Source organism: Stenella coeruleoalba, assembly GCF_951394435.1.
Source record: "Stenella coeruleoalba genome assembly, chromosome: 3".
In the NCBI taxonomy this organism is placed as follows: domain Eukaryota; kingdom Metazoa; phylum Chordata; class Mammalia; order Artiodactyla; family Delphinidae; genus Stenella; species Stenella coeruleoalba.
The window spans coordinates 130064800-130079646 of record NC_137148.1 but is presented as its reverse complement, the minus strand read 5'-3'; the positions used below and the strand labels follow the sequence as shown (position 1 = coordinate 130079646).

At 45.0% G+C, this 14847-nt stretch overlaps 1 long non-coding RNA gene across 2 annotated transcripts in view; it reads right to left on the bottom strand.

Moving 5' to 3' along the window:
- Nucleotides 1-14847, bottom strand: part of LOC307183558 — a 130378-nt gene that overhangs the window by 10528 nt on the left and 105003 nt on the right. The window lies entirely within an intron of this gene.

Sequence of the window (14847 nt, the reverse complement as noted above, 5' to 3'; positions counted from 1 at the left end):
TTTATAACTGTCAGAGATATGTTCAATCTCACAGCAGTCTGATTCCAAAGCCTGTGTTATTGACAGCCTGACTATTCCGCTAGACCCACATGATGTGCTTATCTGTCATCCAGCTTATGAGTGCCTTGTCAGCCACAAACATAGAATTTATGTGCCACTTAGACTGTTCAAACAATACCTTTCACTCTCCCACAGGTTATAGGATATTTGTTTCAAAGATAACACAAAGATCAACCTCCCTCCAGAAATCCCAAGCCATGTAACATTCCAGGTGGGTCCCGACAGAGCTAATGAGCCAATCTTGGGGACTCGGAGCGGTCTGGGACCCTGGTACTGTACCCAGGACTTTCCCCTTCTTCACCTATATACTAACTTCACTGCCCGCTACACCAATCAGGATACACACTCACTTCCTGGGACCAACTTCAACTGGAGGGGAGGGGAATGTGCGACAGGAAAGGCTGTCAAATGTGGCAACTGGCATAATACGATTTATCTCAAAAGAACATTTACAATTATGTAATTAGCACTTTGTATCCAGATATTTTCATCTCTAAGGATCTCTGGAAGTCTTACAGATAACTTAAATATATATCACATACATTGCTGGAGACGAAGTCTATAGTTTCAGAAGATAATTAAAACTCCTTCCCCTTTGGAATTAAGAGAATTGCCTATGGGAAGAATATTATGCCCACCAAACACGAATAGATCGAAACCCAGAAACTCTGAACACAGGGCTGGCAAGGATCTTGAAGAGGAATATGTCCAGGAAAGACAAATACATTTCTAATAAACATAATACCAATTTCAAATCTCCTGCTCATGGCAGGAATTATTAATCAACCATAGCACCCTTCCCCACTAAGCTTGGCCTTGTCCTCAGAATCTTTCTTAACACAGCACTCAAGGCAGCCGCCACCACCTAATCAGAGTTGAACCCTATTTGCCACGCAGGAAATTAGTCCACTGTCATCCCTCCAATGTGACAGACAGGGAACTGAAGTTCAGAGAGGTAAATTAACTTGCTCAAAGTTATATAGCTGGTAATACAAAGCTGAAGTTCCCAAATGTTTGGGGTTTTTTCTTAATCTCTTCCCCTGCTCTTCGCTCTGTTCAAAATATACTTGGATTTTATGCTTTGCACCAGATTTCTCTTTCTTGAATGAGCTGTTTAGGATGCCTCTTCCAAAGATTTGCTGAGTGACAATGGGCCTACTGTTTAACCCTTCCAGCGTCAAGTGCTTTCAAATTGAAAATGGAGATGGTAATCTGGGTTCAGATCCCTGCCTTCTTACTGGCAAACTGGGATACTCTTTTTTTTTTTTTTTTTGGGATACTCTTTTGAGAAATGTGAGTTGCTGCTGAAATTTATATGACTATAGGGAAAGGATCAGACATTTTGACAGCACCTTCTCTAGGTAAGGTACTGTGTTCTGCTGCAATGTGGTTTTGCCCTAGAAAGTGTAAAAATGAAGTAAGACACTGGCTGGCTATGGTGATCTGGCTATGTTATTTGGAAGACTACTTGGAAGGAGGTGGCATTTGAGTAAGATTTTGGAGATCAACAGGATTAAGTGTTTCTTTTGATTATAAAAGAGTACATGATATACAACTACTGGGAAAGACAGTATGTCAAGAGGAGAAAAATCACCCCCATTTCCTTTATAAACCATGTCAACATTTTGTTTTATTTTTCTCTTCTAATATCTTCTTTACTCCATGCATAGGTATTTATGTTTTTCCCTCCTTTCCTATGGTGGTTGTTAATCTATGCATACCACTTTATATTTTGATTTTTAAAAAGTTTTAATATACTGTGAGAGTGCTCCATAAGCCAATAATTCTACTCCTAAGAATAACCAACAGAAGTACATACATACATATGTTCACCAAAAGGCACGTGCCAGTAGTACTTTTCGTAATAGGGCCAAACTAGAAACAACCTGAATATCCACCAATAAAATAGATAAATAAACTGTAGTATGTTCACCAAATTGAAAACTACACAGTGATGAGAATAAACTATAGCTACACAAAGCAATGGGGATGGATCTCACAGATATAATTTTGAGCAAAAGAAGCCAGACACAAAAGAGAACACACGGTATGATCTATTGACATTAAGTGCAAAACCAGGCAAAACCTACCATGGTAGAAGAAGTCAGAAGAGTGCTTATCCTTGGGGGCATGGCTAGTGACTGGACTGGGGCATGGGGGCAGGCATCTGACTGTAGTTTACAAAGCATAATCAACTGGTGGAAATGTATCAAGCTGTAGGTTTATGACGTGTACTTTTCTACATATATGCTGTAAGTCAATAAAACATTAATTAATTAAGTAGTTGCAGGAAAATACATTCATTAGGCAGACAGGGCCAAGAACATCACTTTGGGCAGAGGGAACTGTACAGACTCAAGAGTGGGAAATGGAAAACATTCCAGATGACTCACGACGTTGGTATTACAATAGTTTGCATAAACAAACTACCTCAAAGCTTAGGGCTTGGGACTCCCCTGGCGGCGCAGTGGTTAAGAATCCACCTGCCAATGCAGGGGACACAGATTCGAGCCCTGGTCCGGGAAGATCCCACATACTGCGGAGCAACTAAGCCCGTGTGCCACAACTACTGAAGCCCACGCACCTAGAGCCTGTGCTCTGCAACAAGAGAAACCACCACAATGAGAGACCCGCGCACTGCAATGAAGAGTAGCCCCCGCAACTAGAAAAAGCCCACTTGCAGCAATGAAGGCCCAACGCAGCCAAAAATAGAATAAATAAATAAATGATTTGTTTATTTATTAAAAAACAAAAAAACAGGGCTTAAAAACAACGGCATTCATTTGCACATAATTCTGAGAGTTGGCAGTTTGGGCTGGGTTCAGCTAGAGAGTGCTGCTAGGATCATCTGGGTCGCTCATGCAGTTATAGTCATGGAGACTGACTGGGGCCGGATAGTCCAAATGGCCTTGCTGTTCACCCTTTTTGCCTGCCCTAGGAAAATGAATCTGGGCCCTTTAAATATCCTTTTCTTGGCATGCTGCTTAATTTTGTCAGTAGAGGGAACTGGAGAGACATTAAAGTAAGAAAGGTTTTTTGCTTCCTGGTTTCAGCGTGCAGGCTCACCAGGCTCCTGCGCTGCATGTGGGTCTCCCATGCCCAGCTCCTCCAAAAGATGGCTTCTCCAGCGTCAGGCTCCTGCAGTTCACAGCAGCCAGAGGCTTCCTGGGGAGTTCTTGTCAAGTGATTTTTGTAGCAAAGCGTCTCTGGGGAGACATTTCTCTATGAATGTTTCTTGGTAACTGAGATGGCACATTTCCAGCAACTTTCAGAGGATGATTTCTACCAAGTCCACTGGCGTGACATGGTACCACAGTGACTTCTCTACCATTCAGTGGGCACAGCCATGTCCTCTCCAACGAGATCTGGATCTCAGCCCTGGGGCACAGGGGGAGGCTCTTCCTCAGGTGCTCTCTGTCAGCTCTAGGGATAGTTGCTGCTCCTTATACCTGCTATTCCTATATCCTTTAGAGTTCTCTTTACTTCTTAGTAGCAAGTCCCTTGTTTCTCCAAACCTCCTGTTATAACGAATAATTATTTATATTAAACTTTCCCTGTTCAAATACTGTGTAGTTTCTCTGTCCTGGTTGGACCCAGACAGATCCATGCCTCACTCATCTATCTGGTGATTGGTGCTTGCTACTGGCTGTGCCTTGCTCCCCACATGTCTCCAGCAGGATAGGCTCAATTTTTTTTTTACATGGCAGCTGGACTCCAAAAGGGTTAATGCTGAAAATGCAAGGCCTCTTGAGGCCAAGGCTCAGACGTCCCATAATATCACTTCAACTGTTATCTATTAGTCAAAGTGAGCCATACGGCAAACCCAGATTCAAAGGAGAAAAAATAAACTCTATTTCTTGTGGCAAAGTCATACTACAAATGGGCATGGGTACAGGAATGGCAGGAACTGTTGCTCCCATCACTGCTAACAACTACCACAGACTCACTGCATCAGAAGCAGCAGAATACTTCCTGAAAGCAGATTCCTTGACTCTACTCTAGAGCTGCTAAATCCAAATATCTGGGGCAGAATATGAGAATGTAAAATGTTAACACTCCTCTCCCTATCCCAGCCTAGGTGATTCATACTCATATTAAAACTTAAGAACCATTCATCTATACTCACACAATATTGATACTCACTTGTCACTTTGAAGATATCTTTCTATTGCCTTCTGGCTTTCATAACTTCTGTTGAGAACCTGTCAGTATTATTGCTGCTGCCTTCAAAAATTTCCCCCTTATCTTTGGTTTTTAGAAGTTATAACATAGTAGGCCCTAGTTCAGTTTCTCTATATTTGTTTTGCTTGGGGTTGAAAGTGATTCTTAAATCTGTGGCTTAATGTCTTTCACCGGCTTTGGAAAATCATCGACCATCAAATACTGCTTCTGGTATCACTTCAATTCTCTTCAAGTCTCTCCCCTCCACCTCTACCTCCCCATTCTCCTTCTCCTTTCTTCCTTCATCCTTTTCTTCCTTCTTCTATTCCTTCTCTTCCTCTTCCTCCTCCTCTTTCTTCATCTTTTCCCTCTCTCCTTCTCTCTGCCTCCCTCCCAATGGGACTTCAATTATTTGTATTTAGACATTTTCACCAAGTTCCATATGGCTTGTATTACATGTGCTGTAGTTTAAATATTTTCTACTGATCTGTTTTTCAGTTCACTAATTTCATCTTTAGCTGTACTGTATACTGTAATCTTACATACATCTTTTGAGTTCTTAATTTCAGTTATTGTATTTCAGGCTTAGAATTTCCATTTGATTCTCCTTGATAGATTCTAGTTCTCTGCTGAAATTCTCCATCTTCTCATATAATGTCTTAAACATATTAATCACGTTTTATTTATTTATTTATTTTAATATTTATTTATTTGGCTGTGCCAGGTCTTAGTTGCGGCACACAGGATCTCCATTGCAGCAATGCAGGATCTTTTGTCGCAGCATGCAGGCTCTTCGTTGTGGCATGTGGGCTTCTCTCTAGTTGTGGTGCGCTGGCTCCAGAGCACGCAGGCTCAGTAGTTGCAGCATGTGGGCTCTCTAGTTGTGGCGCACGGGCTATAGAGCACGCAGGCTCAGTAGTTGCGGCACAGTCTTAGTTGCCCTGCAGCAAGTGGGATCTTATTTCCCCAACCACGGAACCCAAGTCCCTTGCATTGGAAGGCAGATTTTTAAACACTGGACCACCAGGGAATTCCCCTTAATCACATGTTTTAAAGTCCATGTCTTATAATGCCAATATCTGGATCTTCTGTGGGCCTATTTTGATTGTCTATTTTTTCCTCTTGGTTTTCAACCATTTGGTCTTGTCTACTGAGATGTCAGGTAAATTGTGATTGAATGCTAAATATTGCATATGAAAAAAATTATAGGAAAATTTGAGGCCCTTGATGGTATCATCTTCCTTCAGAGAGATTTGTACTTTTGCTTCTGGCAGGCATTTACACCTAAGTCATACAAAGGATATTTAACTGATTAGATGTTAGTCTTCAGTTCTGTTGGGGCTGGTCAATTTCTAATTGACTTCTACTCCTAGGGAGTAGCCCTTTGGGGGTTACATTTGAAAACTTGGAGTGTTTATTAGGGACACTCCTGCTTGGTAGACCTTGAAATCCAATTTTTATACCCCATCTTCATAACATCTCCAGAGGCTCTGCTCAGATTCTTAGCCATCTCTTGAGAAACAGCACACTGAAGGGCAAAGTGGCAGCTGGATATGGGGCTTACCTCTCTGCATTTCCCTTCCCCCTGGAATCTTTGCCCCTCAGGTCATTCTTGTTTTGGTAGTTCTCCAACATCTTCAAATACACATACATAGACACATTTATTTTGTTCAGCTATTTTAACAATTTCCAGTGAGAGGGTGTATCTTCAATCAGCTACCATAATTATTAGAAATAAAAGACTCTTGTTCACCTAACATTTATGTTATACTTTTCAGTGGGCTGGAACCATGCCTTATTCTTCTTTGCAGTGCCAAGTCCTCACTTGCTTTAAGTTCTTAAGAGACACTATTTGAATACATGGATAACAGTTTGTAAGTTGCTTTCAATTTCATAATTTTACACTGTAGGCAGAATTAGAATTACCTTTATATAATCCTAGATATTGGGCCCAGAGAAGACTTGCCCAAAGGTTCCCTGACTAAAGCCCATTAAGAAGTCACTGGCCTACCTGGGGCTTGACTCCAGATCCAGAAGAGGGCTTTTCCCCACTCTGCCATATTGCACTACAATACAATGGTCAAGAGCCTCATGGGCTTGGGTGTCAAGGAGACCTGAGTTTAAATCCCAGTTCTGTCATTTACCAACTGTGTGGTCTTGGAAAAGTTCCACGAACTTTTGGAGCTTTAGACTCTCATCTGGTAAAGTGGCGATGATAATAACAGGAAACACTCAAGATAGCACTGTTGAGAAGATGAAAGTGAGCCAATGTGTATAATAAGGTACTTGGCTGAATCACTGCATCTATAAATAGAGGTTATTTTTTAACGGAGGGTCGGCATGGTGAACAAGGTGCCTTATTTCCATGAGTTTCAGAGGTAGTGCGGCACCCAATGATGTCTTACTACCTTTCCCTCCCTCGGGTGTGGGGACTCTACTGCAGGATCATGGTTTTCTTCATGCAAAACACCCACCCCAAGTCCTGCTGATAATCTCACACCCATGAAGGCAAGGGTCGGGGTAGTCTTTACTTCTTTGGGATCTTCAGGACTCTACTGCCTGCTTCCCTCCTGCGAAAGGCCTCCCCTTTCGCAGACTGGGCCTCCCCTTTCCCGGCAGACTCGGGTGGTTGGAGACTCAGCACCCCTGATGTCAGGGAACTAGGACTGAAAGGCCCCAAATCTTTCTCTGCCACTAGTCCCCAAACATGTCCATATGGCAGAGCAGTTAAGAGCGCAGAATCCCGAGAAAGACAGACTCAGACTCAAATCTAAGTTCCACCCCTCCCTAGTTGTGGGATCTTGGCTAAGTCCCTTTATTTCCCTGACTCAGTTTCCTCATCTGTATAATGGAGCTGATAATAATACCTACTTAAAGAACTCTTTGAAAGATTAAGTGAGGCACAATAAAAAGTACCTCTTATTTTTTTCTCCTGTTATCCCCCCCTACCGCACCCAGAATATACAAGTTAGAAGGAAACAGTACAGCTAGAACTAGAACCTGTGTCTTCAGACTCCCCCTCTCCCCACCTTCGCCCACACCACCCCTAAAAGTACTTGTGCCTTGGAGTGAAGACAGTGCTTCCTGACTTTTCCCATCACAGTACATGATAACATTTGGATACCCGCTGGGCTAACCTAATGAGCCTGTTTGAGGCCTGCAGGTGACTGTCCCAATGGAGTTGGGGGCTCTGGCTACCCTGGGCTCCACCTGGGACCTGAGGGTGCTATATCTCCACTTGTAACCTGTCTCTGGGGACCTTTAGGTTAAGGTGTTGACAACCCATGGTAAGAGCCAGCATTGCATTGCCTAGAAGTGACACATTAAACCACTGTTGGTAAATCAGTCCTGGGCCAGTTATTCAGTCTCAAGGTAGGAGTTCAGAGGCCAGAGCTGAGGAGATGGAGACTGGGAAGAAAATCAGACATCAGCTCCAGTCCAGGCTCTGCCTCAAACTCGTATGGCCCTGGGCAAGTCATTGACCGTTTCTGGGCTTAACCTTTCTGTTTGAAGCAGAAAGGAGTTAGACTAGAGGAAACATCCATAGGGTCCCTTCTAGCTCTGACATTCTAAGAATCAGGGATTCTATGAATTCCCCATTGCTCAGCTGTATTCTGCTCCTGGTGACCTGGTTTTTGCCTCTGGTTTGGATAAGCATAGCAAATGGTCGACTCTCCCTGACTGGGCAAGGTGCTCCCAACTCTCTGCACCGTTACTGGCTGGTCTCTGAAAATAACCCCTGTCTGGCCCAGACAGAGGACAGAGCCACACCTGTCCCCTGCCCCTATCAGCAGAACTCCTTGGAGTCCTCTGCATGTGCCACTCCCCTGCCCATCACATCAGCCTCTGGTTTCCCGAATCCTCTAGTCTTCCCCAGCTCCCAGGGCTTGCACTATTGTCTGGGCTCAGGAAGAAGGCAGGGAAGCCTCCAGAAACACTGCAGCAGTTCCCCTGCAAGAGGAGGTGGGGATGCTAGAAAAGGGAGGGTGGGAGAGGCTGCAGGCAGATCCTGAGGAGTCTGGGTTGCCATGCTCTGGAGGCAGGACTTGGCCTTGTGTGCAGTGAGGAGACATCACAGGCCTTGAAGCAGAAGGACATGGTCAAAACTTACGGTCAGAATGTGTCTGGGCTCCGTGGAAGGCAGACTGGAGCAGAGAGAGAGACTGGGGGCTGTTAGAGAAATGCAGGCCAGAGATCATGACACAGCAGCAGGGACAACAAAGAGGAGGAATTGAGGAGGTCAACTAGCAGACGAGGTGACTGGCCGATTGGCTGTTCAGCCACAAATCTGACTGCATCAGTGTGCTCGGTGACTGGGGTTGTACTGTGTGGGAGAGAGGGTTTGTTGGTGTTGGGAAAAAGACCCCAAGGGAGAGTTGAGAAAAGGGTCTCAGGCTTAGAGACAAATGTATTAAAATCCTTTCAATAGTTCTTTGTGTTTCTTAAAACTTTCTCATTTTGCAAATACTGTATGATATCACTTATATGTGGAACCTAAAAAATACAACAAACTAGTGAATATAACAAAAAAGAGGACTTCCATGGTGGTGCAGTGGTTAAGAATCCGCCTGCCAAGGCAGGGGATGCGGGTTCGAGCCCGGGTCCAGGAAGGTCCCACATGCTGCGGAGCAACTAAGCCTGTGCGCCACAATTACTGACCCTGCGCTCTAGAGCCCTCGAGCCACAACTATGGAAGCCCGCATGCCTAGAGCCCGTGCTCTGCGACAAGAGAAACCACCGCAATGAGCAGCCGGTGCACCGCAATGAAGAGTAGCCCCCGCTCGCCGCAACTAGAGAAAGCCCGCGTGCAGCAACGAAGAACCAACGCAGCCAAAAATAAATAAATAAAATCTACATTTAAAAAAAAGAAAAAAAAAAGAAGCAGATTCACAGACATAGAGAACAAACCAGTGGTTACCAGTGGGGAGAGGGGAATGGGCAGGTAAGAGGTACAAACTTACCTCTTACAAAGAGGTATAAAATAAGCTACAAGCATATATTGTACAACACAGGGAATACAGCCAATATTTTATAATAACTATAAATGGAGTATAATCTTTAAAAATTGTGAATCACTATATTGTACACCTGTAACATATAACAGCAACTATACTTCAGTAAAAAAACAAAAAAAACCCCAAAACCTTTCCATTTCGTCCTCTCAATATCCATATATCGTTGTCTCCAAGAAGCTCCAGGTTGTGTCAGATCTAGGGCCCCGAATCAAGGTCTCCTGACTCTTGGTCCCGCACCTGGCCCCAGCCGACTGCTTCCTTGGAACAGAGGTAGCAGGAAGTTCACCCTGACCCAGCTGCTTCCCACCACCTCCTTGGACTCCACAGCCCGACCCTGCCACCACACGCCATGTGCCTCCAGCACCCTTCACTGCTCTAGGCCTTGGCTTTACTTTCTGTCACAGGAAGAGGCAGGCAGGGCTAAGTGAAGGTTTTTGACATTCAGACAGGAACAAGTGAACCCTTTTTTACAAAGGGGTCTCATATGAACCATAAAAATGAACTCAAATAAAAAAACCTGCTCAGGCAAGGCAGAGGTGGTGGATTCAGAGGCTGTTTGTCTAGTTGGACAGTGGTCCTCCTTTTCTCCATACGTTGGCAGCCTCTGAGACACTCCCCAACCCAAATCCCCAGTGTTCCATGGCCCACAGTTTGCAAACCACTGGACTAGCAGACTCCCGATTGAACATCCTAGAGCAAGGGAGTCTCAGCCTGGGACCACAGACAGAATTCAGGGTGTCTCTGAGTTTGCATGGGAAAACTTCCATCTTTATTTTCACTAACCTCTAACTCAAGTTAAGTACTTTGTTCCATTTGAATGTAGGCAATGACCACAGTAATTCTGATGGTTCCTGTGACTGTGAAGCCAAGAGAAATCACAGGTGTTTTTCTATCACATTACAGTTGTCATAGATCTTTTATGCTCATTATTACTCTAAAATTACAATGGTTATTATATCTGCTGCCCAATATCATTTTAAATGTATTAATGAAGTACATACCATATCATAAACAATTTTAAAACTATCTTGTTAACTATATTTCAGTATGATTGGTTTCCTCTGTAGTCCTATGTATTTTATTTTATGCATTTAAAAACACTCTGAGAAGGGGTCTGTATTGCCAGAGGAATCCATGGCATCAATAAGGTTAAGAACCTGTGTCCTAGGACTTCTCTTCCAGAACAGAGGGGGCTGGGGAGCTCGTTCCCAAAAGAGGGCATGTAGGACTCAGGATCCCAGGAGGCGACATGCACTCTCCGAGCCTGAGGAAAATGAGACAGGAAACTGGGGCAGGAGCAAAGGGACTCTAAGAAGTGGAGCAGAAGCCAACAGGTCATCTGGCAGGGCTCAGTCTAGTGGGACAGAACTGAATTCCTTAGCTCCAACCCCAGCCACGCTTCTTGGGGGAGACAGGACTCCTGGGTCCTCAGCTTGCTTCTGTCATTTTCCCTCCTATTCTCAGTTTCCTTCTCTGAATTAATATAGTGGAAGCAATAGTGGCTTGCAGGTCAAGAAAGATCCTGCTTCTGGATCTGACTTTTCCTTGTCTTGCTGAGTATTCCGGGTAAGTCATCTCCCCTTCCCAGCCCAGTTTTCGTATCTGTATAATTTCTGGCATAAGTACTGCTACAACCCCTTGTCATGCCCACAGTAGCTATTGCTGACAGATCTCAGTACATGACCATTCCATGCTCATATGTAGCTTCAGAAGCCTTTTCAATGTTCTACTGATTGACAGGAATCAGCAAACGAAGTAAAATATATTTGCTATTATTGGACTAGATGATCTACACATTTCCATCTCTACTATTCCATGGCTCTAAAGATCTGATCTCAGAAATATGAACAAGACACTAGATAGATGGGAAGACCTATAAAGCATGGCTATTTCTGAACCATGTGTGTGTATGTGTGTGTGTGTACGTGCGCGCATGTGTGTGTGTGTTTAACAGAGAAAGAGAGGACATTCTCAGCTGGGATGTAGATTTTCTCTCACGCACCCTATAGTGAAAATGGGGTCAGAAGAAGATACTCAGATTTTGAAATCTCAATCTGGCTTTCTGGAACAGGTAAACAGAGGCACATGGAAGTCAGACTCTTTGATCACAGTGTTAGGAATGGGCACCACACCAGGAATGGTGCCACCAGGCCCTACCTCTTGCCAAATGTCCTGTCACCAGGGACATCACACATGTAGTGCAGTGGAATGATGGTGACAAAGAGCAAATAACACCAGCCGCTCCTGGAGTAATGTACACAGACTCAGATCCTGCACAGCCAGGTCACCAAAATGTGGATGTGCTGGAGACTTAGGGCTTTTCCCCCAAGCAGCACAGAAAGCCACTTAGGATGTTATTTCAGAGGGTTACCTAGCCCAGGTTACAGCTACAGCCCAGATAGATGCCATTACTTATTTGAAGTCATAGCCAGTTCAAGTGCTAGGACCAGAACCCAGATAGCCACAGGCCCGTGGGGCCAGGCTGGTACCATAAACGGGAAAGTGGATTGGATGGAAGAGTAGGGAGTGGTGAGGACTGTGGCAAACTAGAGGTCACACGCCCTGTTTAAAGGCAGCTGCTGGTCATCAGTTCTAGTTGACTGCTGGCTATGAGAATGTGGACCCATAGTGCCACGTCTTCCTTCTGATCTTTAAAGAGAAATCAGAACCTAGATTTTTATGTTAAATAGCTGCATTTTCAAAGGTTGGCATCTAAATTTTTTAAATGTTACAACGAAACAAAACACTGTGTAAGCCAAACAAAATGCACCTGGGAACTTTAGTATTTGGCCTGATTTGCAACTACCAGTGGAATGGGTAAAAGACCAGGCTCTGGATGTAGACGTATAAAGAGCTGAATCACAGTTCTGCCACTTGTTAGCTGAGCAATCTTATTCAAGATTTGTAGCCTCGGGACTTCCCTGGTGGTCCAGTGGTTAAGAATTCGCCTTCCAATGCAGGGGATGCAGGTTCGATCCCTGGTAGAAGAACTAAGATCCCACATGCCACGGGGCAACTAAGCCTGTGCACCACAACTACTGAGCACGCAGGCCACGACTAGGGAGCCTGCGTGCCACAACTACTGAGCCTGCATACCACATGTAGAGAGAAGCCAGTGCACCGCAATTAAGGCCCGATGCAGCCAAAACAAACAAACAAAAAGATTTGTAGCCTCTCTGAGCCTCAGTGTTCTCATCTGTAAAATGGGAATAATAAAAGGGGCTATTGTGAGGATTAAATGAGGTAATGAGTTTAAAACACCTAGCACAATCATTAGCTCACAAGAGGCACCCCATAAATGTAGCTCCTCCAAAGTGCCTCTAAACTTCATGGTGATTGGAGAAAACCTCAAAGCCCTCACTGCACTGCAGTCCCTCCACCTCATACTTGTTTTTCTGCAAGGTCTGAGTGCTCAGTGCCCATGGAACTCTAACTCAGACACCCAAGGCCCTCAAACATGCACACACACAGCCTGCACGCACCCTGGGGAGGGTTTTGAGATGCCATGGCTAGTTACCAAGGAAAGATGTTTAGAAGACTTCCCTGGGGTACAGCTGCAACCTTCTTGTGTTGGATAGAAGCGACTCCTGCCCAGAGCAGGCGGCTGGCTAACATGACCTCTGGGGGCCTTCACACTCTTAGAATTTTTCAACTTGAATTTTGTTAGCTCGTGTGCACACACACTCACACTCTCACACACCTTCTGCCCAAAGCCTGGACAAGAGGGGCTCCCTTTCCCTTTCCCGGAAAGCTTCTATTCCAGCTCTCACTCCACCTCATCCTCCTGCAGCCTCGCTGGGAGGGGAGACACTGTCATGACCCCTGAACTTCATTCCCTGTGATTGATGTGCTCAGCAGGGAGCTGCAGGAGAGGGGATAACAGGGTGAGGAGGCTCAAATGACCAAACAGAAGGGGCTAGGACCTTGGCTGGGCCCCCAAAGCAAGGAGCAGCAATAGCCCCATGCACTCGGGGGAATTTACTGGTTCCAAGCACTTGCTTCTCCAGCATCTCCCTGGAGCCTCCTTCTGCCCCAGGAGGTGACAAGGGTGTGAGGGGCCCCAGATGGGGAAACTGACCGCAGTGTCTTGCCCTGAATCAGTTTATCTGGCCCACTTGAATCTCCAAGGGTCAGGAGCCCTCTGGATCTGGGCATCTCTAGTGGAACATATATGTGGGTGCTGAGTCCCTATCCTAAGTTAAACCCCAACTTATCAACAACGATGTCAGCCAGGACTTGTGACATTCCCCCCATGCCATTTTAGAGTTTAGAAGAGACTGAAGCGTAGAAAAGCACAGTGACTTACACCCAAGGTCACCAGTAAGTCTCCCAGCCTGCATTTGAACCCAACATTGCCTAACTCCGAAGTGCACGTTCTAACCACATATCATACTGCCTCACGTACTAGGACCACATTCCAGGCCTCGGTTTCAGTTCCAGAAGTCATTAGAAAATACCATTACTCAATGAGCTGTTCCGCACTGCGTTTTGTTTATGAGTCTACGTTTCAAAAAATCCCAATAAACGGTACTTTTAAAAAGGAAAAGAAACAACAAGCAGTCACCATTCCCTCATCACTGAAATAATTCTTTATCATGGACGTCACATTTTACAAAACATCCATTACTCTATTGCATCCATTCTAAAATGCATGTTTGTGGTTCCTTTAATCTCTGAATTTTGGATGCATTTTAAAGACTGAAATTTAAGCTTCCATGAAATACACAATATTATTTGGCTCTAAGAATAATGCTGGTAGGTGAACATTGCCAAGATTATAATCCCCATTTTACAGCTGGGAAAACTGAGGTTCAAAGAGGTTAGGAGACTAGCCTGAGGCCACAGAGCTAGTCAATGCAGATTAGCCCTCTTTCCTGATTCCCCGCACAAGGCACAAGCTGTGTCCACCGTACACTCCTGGCTTTCAGGCCCTGCGCTCACAGTAACTTGTTCCCATCACCTCCTCCACCTCCCCACCCCCACCCCCACCCCGGGCTACCCACCAGCAGAGGCCTGAGGGAGACGTCAGTTCCCCAACCCAGGGTTCCCCAGCCTCACTCAGAGCTGGGGAATGAACCCAGTGTGCGGACACCTGGGAACAGTCCAACCCCACACAGGAAGTTTTCAGGCCAAAGGATCCCACTTTCAAGAATGCATCCCATGTGGCAGGCAGCATTGTAGAGATCAAAGCTGGGCTTGGGGTGTGAAGTCAGTATTTCTGCCTGGTACCCTCACACACCATGCAAGCTAGATCTAGGGGCTTCTCACCTAGGGTCCCCGTTCTCTGGAACTACTTGCCATGCCCTATTTCTCCTATTTCAAGAGGCCAAATGAAAATCAAAGATTGCTTCTAGATAAGATCGCACAGACTAAAACACCACATTTCTTTGCTATCGTTAAACTTACATCAGCTCAGTGGTAATGCCAGGGTTTGTTCCTGCTGACCAGAAAACACTGATTGATTGTGATAGGGCCCCAATTAACATACAAGGGGAAAAACCAATTAACGACTTATGTAACAGGTACTGCTTGGCAGACAAAAATCTTTCAAAACAAAGAGTGTGACAGGCGAAAGTAATACAAGGGGCAAGCTGACGTGGAAGTGTGAGCT